At 39.8% G+C, this 14852-nt stretch overlaps 28 non-coding genes and 4 pseudogenes across 28 annotated transcripts; all 32 read left to right on the forward strand.

Annotated features, from left to right (window-relative positions):
* Positions 1 to 215: 215 nt before the first annotated feature.
* LOC146011857 (5S ribosomal RNA) lies at positions 216 to 334 on the forward strand. The gene has a single exon (XR_014445040.1). It is a non-coding gene; the product is annotated as a 5S ribosomal RNA (ribosomal RNA).
* A 345-nt stretch (positions 335 to 679) lies between these two features.
* Positions 680 to 798, forward strand: LOC146014708 (5S ribosomal RNA). Its single transcript, XR_014447653.1, has one exon. It is a non-coding gene; the product is annotated as a 5S ribosomal RNA (ribosomal RNA).
* Positions 799 to 1143: 345 nt separating this feature from the next.
* On the forward strand, positions 1144 to 1262 carry LOC146011858 (5S ribosomal RNA). The gene has a single exon (XR_014445041.1). It is a non-coding gene; the product is annotated as a 5S ribosomal RNA (ribosomal RNA).
* A 345-nt stretch (positions 1263 to 1607) lies between these two features.
* Positions 1608 to 1726, forward strand: LOC146017288 (5S ribosomal RNA). Its single transcript, XR_014450166.1, has one exon. It is a non-coding gene; the product is annotated as a 5S ribosomal RNA (ribosomal RNA).
* Positions 1727 to 2071: 345 nt separating this feature from the next.
* On the forward strand, positions 2072 to 2190 carry LOC146015648 (5S ribosomal RNA). Its single transcript, XR_014448563.1, has one exon. It is a non-coding gene; the product is annotated as a 5S ribosomal RNA (ribosomal RNA).
* Positions 2191 to 2535: 345 nt separating this feature from the next.
* LOC146014511 (5S ribosomal RNA) lies at positions 2536 to 2654 on the forward strand. Its single transcript, XR_014447463.1, has one exon. It is a non-coding gene; the product is annotated as a 5S ribosomal RNA (ribosomal RNA).
* Positions 2655 to 2998: 344 nt separating this feature from the next.
* On the forward strand, positions 2999 to 3117 carry LOC146015810 (5S ribosomal RNA). Its single transcript, XR_014448719.1, has one exon. It is a non-coding gene; the product is annotated as a 5S ribosomal RNA (ribosomal RNA).
* A 345-nt stretch (positions 3118 to 3462) lies between these two features.
* LOC146014821 (5S ribosomal RNA) lies at positions 3463 to 3581 on the forward strand. Its single transcript, XR_014447764.1, has one exon. It is a non-coding gene; the product is annotated as a 5S ribosomal RNA (ribosomal RNA).
* Positions 3582 to 3912: 331 nt separating this feature from the next.
* Positions 3913 to 4031, forward strand: LOC146016930 (5S ribosomal RNA). The gene has a single exon (XR_014449809.1). It is a non-coding gene; the product is annotated as a 5S ribosomal RNA (ribosomal RNA).
* A 345-nt stretch (positions 4032 to 4376) lies between these two features.
* Positions 4377 to 4495, forward strand: LOC146011859 (5S ribosomal RNA). The gene has a single exon (XR_014445042.1). It is a non-coding gene; the product is annotated as a 5S ribosomal RNA (ribosomal RNA).
* Positions 4496 to 4840: 345 nt separating this feature from the next.
* Positions 4841 to 4959, forward strand: LOC146016465 (5S ribosomal RNA). Its single transcript, XR_014449357.1, has one exon. It is a non-coding gene; the product is annotated as a 5S ribosomal RNA (ribosomal RNA).
* A 346-nt stretch (positions 4960 to 5305) lies between these two features.
* LOC146015420 (5S ribosomal RNA) lies at positions 5306 to 5424 on the forward strand. Its single transcript, XR_014448341.1, has one exon. It is a non-coding gene; the product is annotated as a 5S ribosomal RNA (ribosomal RNA).
* A 345-nt stretch (positions 5425 to 5769) lies between these two features.
* On the forward strand, positions 5770 to 5888 carry LOC146010995 (5S ribosomal RNA; annotated as a pseudogene).
* A 345-nt stretch (positions 5889 to 6233) lies between these two features.
* On the forward strand, positions 6234 to 6352 carry LOC146016942 (5S ribosomal RNA). Its single transcript, XR_014449821.1, has one exon. It is a non-coding gene; the product is annotated as a 5S ribosomal RNA (ribosomal RNA).
* A 345-nt stretch (positions 6353 to 6697) lies between these two features.
* On the forward strand, positions 6698 to 6816 carry LOC146014823 (5S ribosomal RNA). Its single transcript, XR_014447765.1, has one exon. It is a non-coding gene; the product is annotated as a 5S ribosomal RNA (ribosomal RNA).
* A 345-nt stretch (positions 6817 to 7161) lies between these two features.
* Positions 7162 to 7280, forward strand: LOC146011860 (5S ribosomal RNA). Its single transcript, XR_014445043.1, has one exon. It is a non-coding gene; the product is annotated as a 5S ribosomal RNA (ribosomal RNA).
* A 345-nt stretch (positions 7281 to 7625) lies between these two features.
* On the forward strand, positions 7626 to 7744 carry LOC146015497 (5S ribosomal RNA). The gene has a single exon (XR_014448417.1). It is a non-coding gene; the product is annotated as a 5S ribosomal RNA (ribosomal RNA).
* A 345-nt stretch (positions 7745 to 8089) lies between these two features.
* Positions 8090 to 8208, forward strand: LOC146016941 (5S ribosomal RNA). The gene has a single exon (XR_014449820.1). It is a non-coding gene; the product is annotated as a 5S ribosomal RNA (ribosomal RNA).
* Positions 8209 to 8553: 345 nt separating this feature from the next.
* On the forward strand, positions 8554 to 8672 carry LOC146011861 (5S ribosomal RNA). Its single transcript, XR_014445044.1, has one exon. It is a non-coding gene; the product is annotated as a 5S ribosomal RNA (ribosomal RNA).
* Positions 8673 to 9017: 345 nt separating this feature from the next.
* On the forward strand, positions 9018 to 9136 carry LOC146016467 (5S ribosomal RNA). Its single transcript, XR_014449359.1, has one exon. It is a non-coding gene; the product is annotated as a 5S ribosomal RNA (ribosomal RNA).
* Positions 9137 to 9482: 346 nt separating this feature from the next.
* On the forward strand, positions 9483 to 9601 carry LOC146015421 (5S ribosomal RNA). Its single transcript, XR_014448342.1, has one exon. It is a non-coding gene; the product is annotated as a 5S ribosomal RNA (ribosomal RNA).
* Positions 9602 to 9946: 345 nt separating this feature from the next.
* LOC146010565 (5S ribosomal RNA) lies at positions 9947 to 10065 on the forward strand (annotated as a pseudogene).
* A 345-nt stretch (positions 10066 to 10410) lies between these two features.
* On the forward strand, positions 10411 to 10529 carry LOC146014824 (5S ribosomal RNA). The gene has a single exon (XR_014447766.1). It is a non-coding gene; the product is annotated as a 5S ribosomal RNA (ribosomal RNA).
* A 345-nt stretch (positions 10530 to 10874) lies between these two features.
* On the forward strand, positions 10875 to 10993 carry LOC146011862 (5S ribosomal RNA). Its single transcript, XR_014445045.1, has one exon. It is a non-coding gene; the product is annotated as a 5S ribosomal RNA (ribosomal RNA).
* Positions 10994 to 11338: 345 nt separating this feature from the next.
* On the forward strand, positions 11339 to 11457 carry LOC146016468 (5S ribosomal RNA). Its single transcript, XR_014449360.1, has one exon. It is a non-coding gene; the product is annotated as a 5S ribosomal RNA (ribosomal RNA).
* Positions 11458 to 11803: 346 nt separating this feature from the next.
* LOC146015422 (5S ribosomal RNA) lies at positions 11804 to 11922 on the forward strand. Its single transcript, XR_014448343.1, has one exon. It is a non-coding gene; the product is annotated as a 5S ribosomal RNA (ribosomal RNA).
* Positions 11923 to 12267: 345 nt separating this feature from the next.
* Positions 12268 to 12386, forward strand: LOC146011864 (5S ribosomal RNA). Its single transcript, XR_014445047.1, has one exon. It is a non-coding gene; the product is annotated as a 5S ribosomal RNA (ribosomal RNA).
* Positions 12387 to 12731: 345 nt separating this feature from the next.
* LOC146016091 (5S ribosomal RNA) lies at positions 12732 to 12850 on the forward strand. The gene has a single exon (XR_014448993.1). It is a non-coding gene; the product is annotated as a 5S ribosomal RNA (ribosomal RNA).
* A 346-nt stretch (positions 12851 to 13196) lies between these two features.
* On the forward strand, positions 13197 to 13315 carry LOC146011337 (5S ribosomal RNA; annotated as a pseudogene).
* Positions 13316 to 13660: 345 nt separating this feature from the next.
* LOC146014972 (5S ribosomal RNA) lies at positions 13661 to 13779 on the forward strand. Its single transcript, XR_014447910.1, has one exon. It is a non-coding gene; the product is annotated as a 5S ribosomal RNA (ribosomal RNA).
* Positions 13780 to 14124: 345 nt separating this feature from the next.
* Positions 14125 to 14243, forward strand: LOC146011865 (5S ribosomal RNA). Its single transcript, XR_014445048.1, has one exon. It is a non-coding gene; the product is annotated as a 5S ribosomal RNA (ribosomal RNA).
* A 345-nt stretch (positions 14244 to 14588) lies between these two features.
* LOC146011233 (5S ribosomal RNA) lies at positions 14589 to 14706 on the forward strand (annotated as a pseudogene).
* The last annotated feature ends 146 nt before the right edge of the window (positions 14707 to 14852 follow it).

A 14852-nucleotide genomic window follows, 5' to 3' on the forward strand; every position in this document is an offset into this window, starting at 1 on the left:
ACTGTTTAGGCCCAATTCCAACTGCTTTTGGCAGCTAAACAGTGTTGAGCCTCTTTAGTAGTTTAATTTAAGACCCCCTGCTAATATCATGTCCTGTAGGTCTTTTTACATTACCAACACATGATTTTTTTCAGTAAGCCAATACAGTTAGGAAACTTTTGTATTAGCTTACCTGGTGATAGAAGTAGAAGAGGGCAAAAAAGTGAATTTAACTCACCTACAGCCATACCACATTGGATAGGCCCAATCTCGTCTGATCTTGGAAGCTAAGCAGTGTTGGGCCTGGTTAGTACTTGGGTGGGAGACCACATGGGAACACCAGGTGCTGTAGGTTTTTTCACATTACTGGCAAATTGTTTTTATTCTCTAGCTATTTAAATTGGAAACTTTTTCTTTTTATTGCCAGCACAGACATTTGGAAGAGGTCAAACAGACACAATAGCCATCACCTAAAGACTTACCACACTGTTTAGGCCCAATTCCAACTGCTTTTGGCAGCTAAACAGTGTTGAGCCTCTTTAGTAGTTTAATTTAAGACCCCCTGCTAATATCATGTCCTGTAGGTCTTTTTACATTACCAACACATGATTTTTTTCAGTAAGCCAATACAGTTAGGAAACTTTTTTATTAGCTTACCTGGTGATAGAAGTAGAAGAGGGCAAAAAAGTGCCTGTATCTCACCTACAGCTATACCACATTGGATAGGCCCAATCTCGTCTGATCTTGGAAGCTAAGCAGTGTTGGGCCTGGTTAGTACTTGGGTGGGGGACCACATGGGAACACCAGGTGCTGTAGGTTTTTTCACATTACAGGCAAATTGTTTTTATTCTCTAGCTATTTAAATTGGAAACTTTTTCTTTTTATTGCCAGTACAGACATTTGGAAGAGGTCAAACAGACACAATAGCCATCACATAAAGACTTACCACACTGTTTAGGCCCAATTCCAACTGCTTTTGGCAGCTAAACAGTGTTGAGCCTCTTTAGTAGTTTAATTTAAGACCCCCTGCTAATATCATGTCCTGTAGGTCTTTTTACATTACCAACACATGATTTTTTTCAGTAAGCCAATACAGTTAGGAAACTTTTTTATTAGCTTACCTGGTGATAGAAGTAGAAGAGGGCAAAAAAGTGCCCATATTTCACCTACAGCCATACCACATTGGATAGGCCCAATCTCGTCTGATCTTGGAAGCTAAGCAGTGTTGGGCCTGGTTAGTACTTGGGTGGGAGACCACATGGGAACACCAGGTGCTGTAGGTTTTTTCACATTACAAGCAAATTGTTTTTATTCTCTAGCTATTTATATTGGAAACTTTTTCTTTTTATTGCCAGCACAGACATTTGGAAGAGGTCAAACAGACACAATAGCCATCACCTAAAGACTTACCACACTGTTTAGGCTCAATTCCAACTGCTTTTGGCAGCTAAACAGTGTTGAGCCTCTTTTGTAGTTTAATTTAAGACCCCCTGCTAATATCATGTCCTGTAGGTCTTTTTACATTACCAACACATGATTTTTTTCAGTAAGCCAATACAGTTAGGAAACTTTTGTATTAGCTTACCTGGTGATAGAAGTAGAAGAGGGCAAAAAAGTGCCTGTATCTCACCTACAGCTATAGCACATTGGATAGGCCCAATCTCGTCTGATCTTGGAAGCTAAGCAGTGTTGGGCCTGGTTAGTACTTGGGTGGGAGACCACATGGGAACACCAGGTGCTGTAGGTTTTTTCACATTACAGGCAAATTGTTTTTATTCTCTAGCTATTTAAATTGGAAACTTTTTCTTTTTATTGCCAGTACAGACATTTGGAAGAGGTCAAACAGACACAATAGCCATCACCTAAAGACTTACCACACTGTTTAGGCCCAATTCAAACTGCTTTTGGCAGCTAAACAGTGTTGAGCCTCTTTAGTAGTTTAATTTAAGACCCCCTGCTAATATCATGTCCTGTAGGTCTTTTTACATTACCAACACATGATTTTTTTCAGTAAGCCAATACAGTTAGGAAACTTTTTTATTAGCTTACCTGGTGATAGAAGTAGAAGAGGGCAAAAAAGTGCCCATATTTCACCTACAGCCATACCACATTGGATAGGCCCAATCTCGTCTGTTCTTGGAAGCTAAGCAGTGTTGGGCCTGGTTAGTACTTGGGTGGGAGACCACATGGGAACACCAGGTGCTGTAGGTTTTTTCACATTACTGGCAAATTGTTTTTATTCTCTAGCTATTTAAATAGGAAACTTTATCTTTTTATTGCCAGCACAGACATTTGGAAGAGGTCAAACAGACACAATAGCCATCACCTAAAGACTTACCAAACTGTTTAGGCCCAATTCCAACTGCTTTTGGCAGCTAAACAGTGTTGAGCCTCTTTAGTAGTTTAATTTAAGACCCTCTGCTAATATCATGTCCTGTAGGTCTTTTTACATTACCAACACATGATTTTTTTCAGTAAGCCAATACAGTTAGGAAACTTTTTTATTAGCTTACCTGGTGATAGAAGTAGAAGAGGGCAAAAAAGTGCCTCTGTCTCAACTACAGCCATACCACATTGGATAGGCCCAATCTCATCTGATCTTGGAAGCTAAGCAGTGTTGGGCCTGGTTAGTACTTGGGTGGGAGACCACATGGGAACACCAGGTGCTGTAGGTTTTTTCACATTACAGGCAAATTGTTTTTATTCTCTAGCTATTTAAATTGAAAACTTTTTCTTTTTATTGCCAGTACAGACATTTGGAAGAGGTCAAACAGACACAATAGCCATCACCTAAAGACTTACCACACTGTTTAGGCCCAATTCCAACTGCTTTTGGCAGCTAAACAGTGTTGGGCCTCTTTAGTAGTTTAATTTAAGACTCCCTGCTAATATCATGTCCTGTAGGTCTTTTTACATTACCAACACATGATTTTTTTCAGTAAGCCAATACAGTTAGGAAACTTTTTTATTAGCTTACCTGGTGATAGAAGTAGAAGAGGGCAAAAAGTGCTTGTATCTCACCTACAGCCATACCACATTGGATAGGCCCAATCTCGTCTGATCTTGGAAGCTAAGCAGTGTTGGGCCTGGTTAGTACATGGGTGGGAGACCACATGGGAACACCAGGTGCTGTAGGTTTTTTCACAAGACTGGCAAATTGTTTTTATTCTCTAGCTATTTAAATTGGAAACTTTTTCTTTTTATTGCAAGTACAGACATTTGGAAGAGGTCAAACAGACACAATAGCCATCACCTAAAGACTTGCCACACTGTTTAGGCCCAATTCCAACTGCTTTTGGCAGCTAAACAGTGTTGAGCCTGTTTAGTAGTTTAATTTAAGACCCCCTGCTAATATCATGTCCTGTAGGTCTTTTTACATTACCAACACATGATTTTTTTCAGTAAGCCAATACAGTTAGGAAACTTTTTTATTAGCTTACCTGGTGATAGAAGTAGAAGAGGGCAAAAAAGTGCCTGTATCTCACCTACAGCCATACCACATTGGATAGGCCCAATCTCGTCTGATCTTGGAAGCTAAGCAGTGTTGGGCCTGGTTAGTACTTGGGTGGGAGACCACATGGGAACACCAGGTGCTGTAGTTTTTTTCACATTACAGTCAAATTGTTTTTATTCTCTAGCTATTTAAATTGGAAACTTTTTCTTTTTATTGCCAGTACAGACATTTGGAAGAGGTCAAACAGACACAATAGCCATCACCTAAAGACTTGCCACACTGTTTAGGCCCAATTCCAACTGCTTTTGGCAGCTAAACAGTGTTGAGCCTGTTTAGTAGTTTAATTTAAGACCCCCTGCTAATATCATGTCCTGTAGGTCTTTTTACTTTACCAACACATGATTTTTTTCAGTAGGAAACTTTTGTATTAGCTTACCTGGTGATAGAAGTAGAAGAGGGCAAAAAAGTGCCTGTATCTCACCTACAGCCATACCACATTGGATATGCCCAATCTCGTCTGATCTTGGAAGCTAAGCAGTGTTGGGCCTGGTTAGTACTTGGGTGGGAGACCACCTGGGAACACCAGGTGCTGTAAGTTTTTTCACATTACTGGCAAATTGTTTTTATTCTCTAGCTATTTATATTGGAAACTTTTTCTTTTTATTGCCAGCACAGACATTTGGAAGAGGTCAAACAGACACACTAGCCATCACCTAAAGACTTACCACACTGTTTCGGCTCAATTCCAACTGCTTTTGGCAGCTAAACAGTGTTGAGCCTCTTTTGTAGTTTAATTTAAGACCCACTGCTAATATCATGTCCTGTAGGTCTTTTTACATTACCAACACATGATTTTTTTCAGTAAGCCAATACAGTTAGGAAACTTTTGTATTAGCTTACCTGGTGATAGAAGTAGAAGAGGGCAAAAAAGTGCCTGTATCTCACCTACAGCCATACCACATTGGATAGGCCCAATCTCGTCTGATCTTGGAAGCTAAGCAGTGTTGGGCCTGGTTAGTACTTGGGTGGGAGACCACATGGGAACACCAGGTGCTGTAGGTTTTTTCACATTACTGGCAAATTGTTTTTATTCTCTAGCTATTTAAATTGGAAACTTTTTCTTTTTATTGCCAGTACAGACATTTGGAAGAGGTCAAACAGACATAATAGCCATCACCTAAAGACTTACCACACTGTTTAGGCCCAATTCCAACTGCTTTTGGCAGCTAAACAGTGTTGAGCCTCTTTTGTAGTTTAATTTAAAACCCCCTGCTAATATCATGTCCTGTAGGTCTTTTTACATTACCAACACATGATTTTTTTCAGTAAGCCAATACAGTTAGGAAACTTTTTTATTAGCTTACCTTGTGATAGAAGTAGAAGAGGGCACAAAAGTGCCTGTATCTCACCTACAGTCATACCACATTGGATAGGCCCAATCTCGTCTGATCTTGGAAGCTAAGCAGTGTTGGGCCTAGTTAGTACTTGGGTGGGAGACCACATGGGAACACCAGGTGCTGTAGGTTTTTTCACATTACAGGCAAATTGTTTTTATTCTCTAGCTATTTAAATTGGAAACTTTTTCTTTTTATTGCCAGTACAGACATTTGGAAGAGGTCAAACAGACACAATAGCCATCACCTAAAGACTTACCACACTGTTTAGGCCCAATTCCAACTGCTTTTGGCAGCTAAACAGTGTTGAGCCTGTTTAGTAGTTTAATTTAAGACCCCCTGCTAATATCATGTCCTGTAGGACTTTTTACATTACCAACACATGATTTTTTTTAAGTAAGCCAATACAGTTAGGACACTTTTTTATTAGCTTACCTGGTGATAGAAGTAGAAGTGGGCAAAAAAGTGACTGTATTTCACCTACAGCCATACCACATTGGATAGGCCCAATCTTGTCTGATCTTGGAAACTAAGCAGTGTTGGGCCTGGTTAGTACTTGGGTGGGAGACCACCTGGGAACACCAGGTGCTGTAGGTTTTTTCACATTACTGGCAAATTGTTTTTATTCTCTAGCTATTTAAATTGGAAACTTTGTCTTTTTATTGCCAGTACAGACATTTGGAAGAGGTCAAACAGACACAATAGCCATCACCTAAAGACTTGCCACACTGTTTAGGCCCAATTCCAACTGCTTTTGGCAGCTAAACAGTGTTGAGCCTGTTTAGTAGTTTAATTTAAGACCCCCTGCTAATATCATGTCCTGTAGGTCTTTTTACTTTACCAACACATGATTTTTTTCAGTAAGCCAATACAGTTAGGAAACTTTTTTATTAGCTTACCTGGTGATAGAAGTAGAAGAGGGCAAAAAAGTGCCTGTATCTCAACTACAGCCATACCATATTGGATAGGCCCAATCTCGTCTGATCTTGGAAGCTAAGTAGTGTTGGGTCTGGTTAGTACTTGGGTGGGAGACCACATGGGAACACCAGGTGCTGTAGGTTTTTTCACATTACAGGCAAATTGTTTTTATTCTCTAGCTATTTAAATTGGAAACTTTTTCTTTTTATTGCCAGCACAGACATTTGGAAGGGGTCAAACAGACACAATAGCCATCACCTAAAGACTTACCAAACTGTTTAGGCCCAATTCCAACTGCTTTTGGCAGCTAAACAGTGTTGAGCCTCTTTAGTAGTTTAATTTAAGACCCCCTGCTAATATCATGTCCTGTAGGTCTTTTTACATTACCAACACATGATTTTTTTCAGTAAGCCAATACAGTTAGGAAACTTTTTTATTAGCTTACCTGGTGATAGAAGTAGAAGAGGGCAAAAAAGTGCCTCTGTCTCAACTACATCCATACCACATTGGATAGGCCCAATCTCATCTGATCTTGGAAGCTAAGCAGTGTTGGGCCTGGTTAGTACTTGGGTGGGAGACCACATGGGAACACCAGGTGCTGTAGGTTTTTTCACATTACAGGCAAATTGTTTTTATTCTCTAGCTATTTAAATTGAAAACTTTTTCTTTTTATTGCCAGTACAGACATTTGGAAGAGGTCAAACAGACACAATAGCCATCACCTAAAGACTTACCACACTGTTTAGGCCCAATTCCAACTGCTTTTGGCAGCTAAACAGTGTTGGGCCTCTTTAGTAGTTTAATTTAAGACTCCCTGCTAATATCATGTCCTGTAGGTCTTTTTACATTACCAACACATGATTTTTTTCAGTAAGCCAATACAGTTAGGAAACTTTTTTATTAGCTTACCTGGTGATAGAAGTAGAAGAGGGCAAAAAAGTGCCTGTATCTCACCTACAGCCATACCACATTGGATAGGCCCAATCTCGTCTGATCTTGGAAGCTAAGCAGTGTTGGGCCTGGTTAGTACTTGGGTGGGAGACCACATGGGAACACCAGGTGCTGTAGTTTTTTTCACATTACAGTCAAATTGTTTTTATTCTCTAGCTATTTAAATTGGAAACTTTTTCTTTTTATTGCCAGTACAGACATTTGGAAGAGGTCAAACAGACACAATAGCCATCACCTAAAGACTTGCCACACTGTTTAGGCCCAATTCCAACTGCTTTTGGCAGCTAAACAGTGTTGAGCCTGTTTAGTAGTTTAATTTAAGACCCCCTGCTAATATCATGTCCTGTAGGTCTTTTTACATTACCAACACATGATTTTTTTCAGTAAGCCAATACAGTTAGGAAACTTTTGTATTAGCTTACCTGGTGATAGAAGTAGAAGAGGGCAAAAAAGTGCCTGTATCTCACCTACAGCCATACCACATTGGATAGGCCCAATCTCGTCTGATCTTGGAAGCTAAGCAGTGTTGGGCCTGGTTAGTACTTGGGTGGGAGACCACATGGGAACACCAGGTGCTGTAGGTTTTTTCACATTACTGGCAAATTGTTTTTATTCTCTAGCTATTTAAATTGGAAACTTTTTCTTTTTATTGCCAGTACAGACATTTGGAAGAGGTCAAACAGACATAATAGCCATCACCTAAAGACTTACCACACTGTTTAGGCCCAATTCCAACTGCTTTTGGCAGCTAAACAGTGTTGAGCCTCTTTTGTAGTTTAATTTAAAACCCCCTGCTAATATCATGTCCTGTAGGTCTTTTTACATTACCAACACATGATTTTTTTCAGTAAGCCAATACAGTTAGGAAACTTTTTTATTAGCTTACCTTGTGATAGAAGTAGAAGAGGGCAAAAAAGTGCCTGTATCTCACCTACAGTCATACCACATTGGATAGGCCCAATCTCGTCTGATCTTGGAAGCTAAGCAGTGTTGGGCCTGGTTAGTACTTGGGTGGGAGACCACATGGGAACACCAGGTGCTGTAGTTTTTTTCACATTACAGTCAAATTGTTTTTATTCTCTAGCTATTTAAATTGGAAACTTTTTCTTTTTATTGCCAGTACAGACATTTGGAAGAGGTCAAACAGACACAATAGCCATCACCTAAAGACTTGCCACACTGTTTAGGCCCAATTCCAACTGCTTTTGGCAGCTAAACAGTGTTGAGCCTGTTTAGTAGTTTAATTTAAGACCCCCTGCTAATATCATGTCCTGTAGGTCTTTTTACTTTACCAACACATGATTTTTTTCAGTAAGCCAATACAGTTAGGAAACTTTTGTATTAGCTTACCTGGTGATAGAAGTAGAAGAGGGCAAAAAAGTGCCTGTATCTCACCTACAGCCATACCACATTGGATATGCCCAATCTCGTCTGATCTTGGAAGCTAAGCAGTGTTGGGCCTGGTTAGTACTTGGGTGGGAGACCACCTGGGAACACCAGGTGCTGTAAGTTTTTTCACATTACTGGCAAATTGTTTTTATTCTCTAGCTATTTATATTGGAAACTTTTTCTTTTTATTGCCAGCACAGACATTTGGAAGAGGTCAAACAGACACACTAGCCATCACCTAAAGACTTACCACACTGTTTCGGCTCAATTCCAACTGCTTTTGGCAGCTAAACAGTGTTGAGCCTCTTTTGTAGTTTAATTTAAGACCCACTGCTAATATCATGTCCTGTAGGTCTTTTTACATTACCAACACATGATTTTTTTCAGTAAGCCAATACAGTTAGGAAACTTTTGTATTAGCTTACCTGGTGATAGAAGTAGAAGAGGGCAAAAAAGTGCCTGTATCTCACCTACAGCCATACCACATTGGATAGGCCCAATCTCGTCTGATCTTGGAAGCTAAGCAGTGTTGGGCCTGGTTAGTACTTGGGTGGGAGACCACATGGGAACACCAGGTGCTGTAGGTTTTTTCACATTACTGGCAAATTGTTTTTATTCTCTAGCTATTTAAATTGGAAACTTTTTCTTTTTATTGCCAGTACAGACATTTGGAAGAGGTCAAACAGACATAATAGCCATCACCTAAAGACTTACCACACTGTTTAGGCCCAATTCCAACTGCTTTTGGCAGCTAAACAGTGTTGAGCCTCTTTTGTAGTTTAATTTAAAACCCCCTGCTAATATCATGTCCTGTAGGTCTTTTTACATTACCAACACATGATTTTTTTCAGTAAGCCAATACAGTTAGGAAACTTTTTTATTAGCTTACCTTGTGATAGAAGTAGAAGAGGGCAAAAAAGTGCCTGTATCTCACCTACAGTCATACCACATTGGATAGGCCCAATCTCGTCTGATCTTGGAAGCTAAGCAGTGTTGGGCCTAGTTAGTACTTGGGTGGGAGACCACATGGGAACACCAGGTGCTGTAGGTTTTTTCACATTACAGGCAAATTGTTTTTATTCTCTAGCTATTTAAATTGGAAACTTTTTCTTTTTATTGCCAGTACAGACATTTGGAAGAGGTCAAACAGACACAATAGCCATCACCTAAAGACTTACCACACTGTTTAGGCCCAATTCCAACTGCTTTTGGCAGCTAAACAGTGTTGAGCCTGTTTAGTAGTTTAATTTAAGACCCCCTGCTAATATCATGTCCTGTAGGACTTTTTACATTACCAACACATGATTTTTTTTAAGTAAGCCAATACAGTTAGGAAACTTTTTTATTAGCTTACCTGGTGATAGAAGTAGAAGTGGGCAAAAAAGTGACTGTATTTCACCTACAGCCATACCACATTGGATAGGCCCAATCTTGTCTGATCTTGGAAACTAAGCAGTGTTGGGCCTGGTTAGTACTTGGGTGGGAGACCACCTGGGAACACCAGGTGCTGTAGGTTTTTTCACATTACTGGCAAATTGTTTTTATTCTCTAGCTATTTAAATTGGAAACTTTGTCTTTTTATTGCCAGTACAGACATTTGGAAGAGGTCAAACAGACACAATAGCCATCACCTAAAGACTTGCCACACTGTTTAGGCCCAATTCCAACTGCTTTTGGCAGCTAAACAATGTTGAGCCTGTTTAGTAGTTTAATTTAAGACCCCCTGCTAATATCATGTCCTGTAGGTCTTTTTACTTTACCAACACATGATTTTTTTCAGTAAGCCAATACAGTTAGGAAACTTTTTTATTAGCTTACCTGGTGATAGAAGTAGAAGAGGGCAAAAAAGTGCCTGTATCTCAACTACAGCCATACCACATTGGATAGGCCCAATCTCGTCTGATCTTGGAAGCTAAGTAGTGTTGGGTCTGGTTAGTACTTGGGTGGGAGACCACATGGGAACACCAGGTGCTGTAGGTTTTTTCACATTACAGGCAAATTGTTTTTATTCTCTAGCTATTTAAATTGGAAACTTTTTCTTTTTATTGCCAGCACAGACATTTGGAAGGGGTCAAACAGACACAATAGCCATCACCTAAAGACTTACCAAACTGTTTAGGCCCAATTCCAACTGCTTTTGGCAGCTAAACAGTGTTGAGCCTCTTTAGTAGTTTAATTTAAGACCCCCTGCTAATATCATGTCCTGTAGGTCTTTTTACATTACCAACACATGATTTTTTTCAGTAAGCCAATACAGTTAGGAAACTTTTTTATTAGCTTACCTGGTGATAGAAGTAGAAGAGGGCAAAAAAGTGCCTGTATCTCACCTACAGCCATACCACATTGGATAGGCCCAATCTCGTCTGATCTTGGAAGCTAAGCAGTGTTGGGCCTGGTTAGTACTTGGGTGGGAGACCACATGGGAACACCAGGTGCTGTAGTTTTTTTCACATTACAGTCAAATTGTTTTTATTCTCTAGCTATTTAAATTGGAAACTTTTTCTTTTTATTGCCAGTACAGACATTTGGAAGAGGTCAAACAGACACAATAGCCATCACCTAAAGACTTGCCACACTGTTTAGGCCCAATTCCAACTGCTTTTGGCAGCTAAACAGTGTTGAGCCTGTTTAGTAGTTTAATTTAAGACCCCCTGCTAATATCATGTCCTGTAGGTCTTTTTACATTACCAACACATGATTTTTTTCAGTAAGCCAATACAGTTAGGAAACTTTTGTATTAGCTTACCTGGTGATAGAAGTAGAAGAGGGCAAAAAAGTGCCTGTATCTCACCTACAGCCATACCACATTGGATAGGCCCAATCTCGTCTGATCTTGGAAGCTAAGCAGTGTTGGGCCTGGTTAGTACTTGGGTGGGAGACCACATGGGAACACCAGGTGCTGTAGGTTTTTTCACATTACTGGCAAATTGTTTTTATTCTCTAGCTATTTAAATTGGAAACTTTTTCTTTTTATTGCCAGTACAGACATTTGGAAGAGGTCAAACAGACATAATAGCCATCACCTAAAGACTTACCACACTGTTTAGGCCCAATTCCAACTGCTTTTGGCAGCTAAACAGTGTTGAGCCTCTTTTGTAGTTTAATTTAAAACCCCCTGCTAATATCATGTCCTGTAGGTCTTTTTACATTACCAACACATGATTTTTTTCAGTAAGCCAATACAGTTAGGAAACTTTTTTATTAGCTTACCTTGTGATAGAAGTAGAAGAGGGCAAAAAAGTGCCTGTATCTCACCTACAGTCATACCACATTGGATAGGCCCAATCTCGTCTGATCTTGGAAGCTAAGCAGTGTTGGGCCTAGTTAGTACTTGGGTGGGAGACCACATGGGAACACCAGGTGCTGTAGGTTTTTTCACATTACAGGCAAATTGTTTTTATTCTCTAGCTATTTAAATTGGAAACTTTTTCTTTTTATTGCCAGTACAGACATTTGGAAGAGGTCAAACAGACACAATAGCCATCACCTAAAGACTTACCACACTGTTTAGGCCCAATTCCAACTGCTTTTGGCAGCTAAACAGTGTTGAGCCTGTTTAGTAGTTTAATTTAAGACCCCCTGCTAATATCATGTCCTGTAGGACTTTTTACATTACCAACACATGATTTTTTTTAAGTAAGCCAATACAGTTAGGAAACTTTTTTATGAGCTTAACTGGTGATAGAAGTAGAAGTGGGCAAAAAAGTGCCTGTATTTCACCTACAGCCATACCACATTGGATAGGCCCAATCTTGTCTGATCTTGGAAACTAAGCAGTGTTGGGCCTGGTTAGTACTTGGGTGGGAGACCACCTGGGAACACCAGGTGCTGTAGGTTTTTTCACATTACTGGCAAATTGTTTTTATTCTCTAGCTATTTAAATTGGAAACTTTTTCTTTTTCTTGCCAGCACAGACATTTGGAAGAGGTCAAACAGACACAATAGCCATCACCTAAAGACTTACCACACTGTTTAGGCTCAATTCCAACTGCTTTTTGCAGCTAAACAGTGTTGAGCCTCTTTTGTAGTTTAATTTAAGACCCCCTGCTAATATCATGTCCTGTAGGTCTTTTTACATTACCAACACATGATTTTTTTCAGTAAGCCAATACAGTTAGGAAACTTTTGTATTAGCTTACCTGGTGATAGAAGTAGAAGAGGGCAAAAAAGTGCTTTTAACTCACCTACAGCCATACCACATTGGATAGGCCCAATCTCGTCTGATCTTGGAAGCTAAGCAGTGTTGGGCCTGGTTAGTACTTGGGTGGGAGACCACATGGGAACACCAGGTGCTGTAGGTTTTTTCACATTACTGGCAAATTGTTTTTATTCTCTAGCTATTTAAATTTGAAACTTTTTCTTTTTATTGCCAGTACAGACATTTGGAAGAGGTCAAACAGACACAATAGCCATCACCTAAAGACTTACCACACTGTTTAGGCCCAATTCCAACTGCTTTTGGCAGCTAAACAGTGTTGAGCCTCTTTAGTAGTTTAATTTAAGACCCCCTGCTAATATCATGTCCTGTAGGTCTTTTTACATTACCAACACATGATTTTTTTCAGTAAGCCAATACAGTTAGGAAACTTTTTTATTAGCTTACCTGGTGATAGAAGTAGAAGAGGGCAAAAAAGTGCCTGTATCTCACCTACAGCCATACCACATTGGATAGGCCCAATCTCGTCTGATCTTGGAAGCTAAGCAGTGTTAGGCCTGGTTAGTACTTGGGTGGGAGACCACATGGGAACACCAGGTGCTGTAGGTTTTTTCACATTACAGGCAAATTGTTTTTATTCTCTAGCTATTTAAATTGGAAACTTTTTCTTTTTATTGCCAGTACAGACATTTGGAAGAGGTCAAACAGACACAATAGCCATCACCTAAAGACTTACCACACTGTTTAGGCCCAATTCCAACTGCTTTTGGCAGCTAAACAGTGTTGAGCCTGTTTAGTAGTTTAATTTAAGACCCCCTGCTAATATCATGTCCTGTAGGTCTTTTTACATTACCAACACATGATTTTTTTTAAGTAAGCCAATACAGTTAGGAAACTTTTTTATTAGCTTACCTGGTGATAGAAGTAGAAGAGGGCAAAAAAGTCCCTGTATCTCACCTGCAGCCATACCACATTGGATAGGCCCAATCTCGTCTAATCTTGGAAGCTAAGCAGTGTTGGTCCTAATTAGTACTTGGGTGGGAGACCACCTGGGAACACCAGGTGCTGTAGGTTTTTTCACATTACTGGCAAATTGTTTTTATTCTCTAGCTATTTAAATAGGAAACTTTTTCTTTTTATTGCCAGCACAGACATTTGGAAGAGGTCAAACAGACACAATAGCCATCACCTAAAGACTTACCACACAGTTTAGGCCCAATTCCAACTGCTTTTGGCAGCTAAACAGTGTTGAGCCTCTTTAGTAGTTTAATTTAAGACCCCCTGCTAATATCATGTCCTGTAGGTCTTTTTACCTTACCAACACATGATTTTTTTCAGTAAGCCAATACAGTTAGGAAACTTTTTTATTAGCTTACCTGGTGATAGAAGTAGAAGAGGGCAAAAAAGTGCCTGTATTTCACCTACAGCCATACCACATTGGATAAGCCCAATCTCGTCTGTTCTTGGAAGCTAAGCAGTGTTGGGCCTGGTTAGTACTTGGGTGGGAGACCACATGGGAACACCAGGTGCTGTAGGTTTTTTCACATTACTGGCAAATTGTTTTTATTCTCTAGCTATTTAAATAGGAAACTTTTTCTTTTTATTGCCAGCACAGACATTTGGAAGAGGTCAAACAGACACAATAGCCATCACCTAAAGACTTACCACACTGTTTAGGCCCAATTCCAACTGCTTTTGGCAGCTAAACAGTGTTGAGCCTCTTTAGTAGTTTAATTTAAGACCCCCTGCTAATATCATGTCCTGTAGGTCTTTTTACATTACCAACACATGATTTTTTTCAGTAAGCCAATACAGTTAGGAAACTTTTGTATTAGCTTACCTGGTGATAGAAGTAGAAGAGGGCAAAAAAGTGCCTTTAACTCACCTACAGCCATACCACATTGGATAGGCCCAATCTCGTCTGATCTTGGAAGCTAAGCAGTGTTGGGCCTGGTTAGTACTTGGGTGGGAGACCACATGGGAACACCAGGTGCTGTAGGTTTTTTCACATTACTGGCAAATTGTTTTTATTCTCTAGCTATTTAAATTGGAAACTTTATCTTTTTATTGCCAGCACAGACATTTGGAAGAGGTCAAACAGACACAATAGCCATCACCTAAAGACTTACCACACTGTTTAGGCCCAATTCCAACTGCTTTTGGCAGCTAAACAGTGTTGGGCCTCTTTAGTAGTTTAATTTAAGACTCCCTGCTAATATCATGTCCTGTAGGTCTTTTTACATTACCAACACATGATTTTTTTCAGTAAGCCAATACAGTTAGGAAACTTTTTTATTAGCTTACCTGGTGATAGAAGTAGAAGAGGGCAAAAAAGTGCCTGCATCTCACCTACAGCCATACCACATTGGATAGGCCCAATCTCGTCTGATCTTGGAAGCTAAGCGGTGTGGGCCTGGTTAGTACTTGGGTGGGAGACCACATGGGAACACCAGGTGATGTAGGTTTTTTCACATTACAGGCAAATTGTTTTTATTCTCTAGCTATTTAAATTGGAAACTTTTTCTTTTTATTGCCAGTACAGACATTTGGAAGAGGTCAAACAGACACAATAGCCATCACCTAAAGACTTACCACACTGTTTAGGCCCAAT

This window comes from Crinia signifera, chromosome 6 (assembly GCF_055691185.1).
Source record: "Crinia signifera chromosome 6, ASM5569118v1, whole genome shotgun sequence".
In the NCBI taxonomy this organism is placed as follows: Eukaryota; Metazoa; Chordata; class Amphibia; order Anura; family Myobatrachidae; genus Crinia; species Crinia signifera.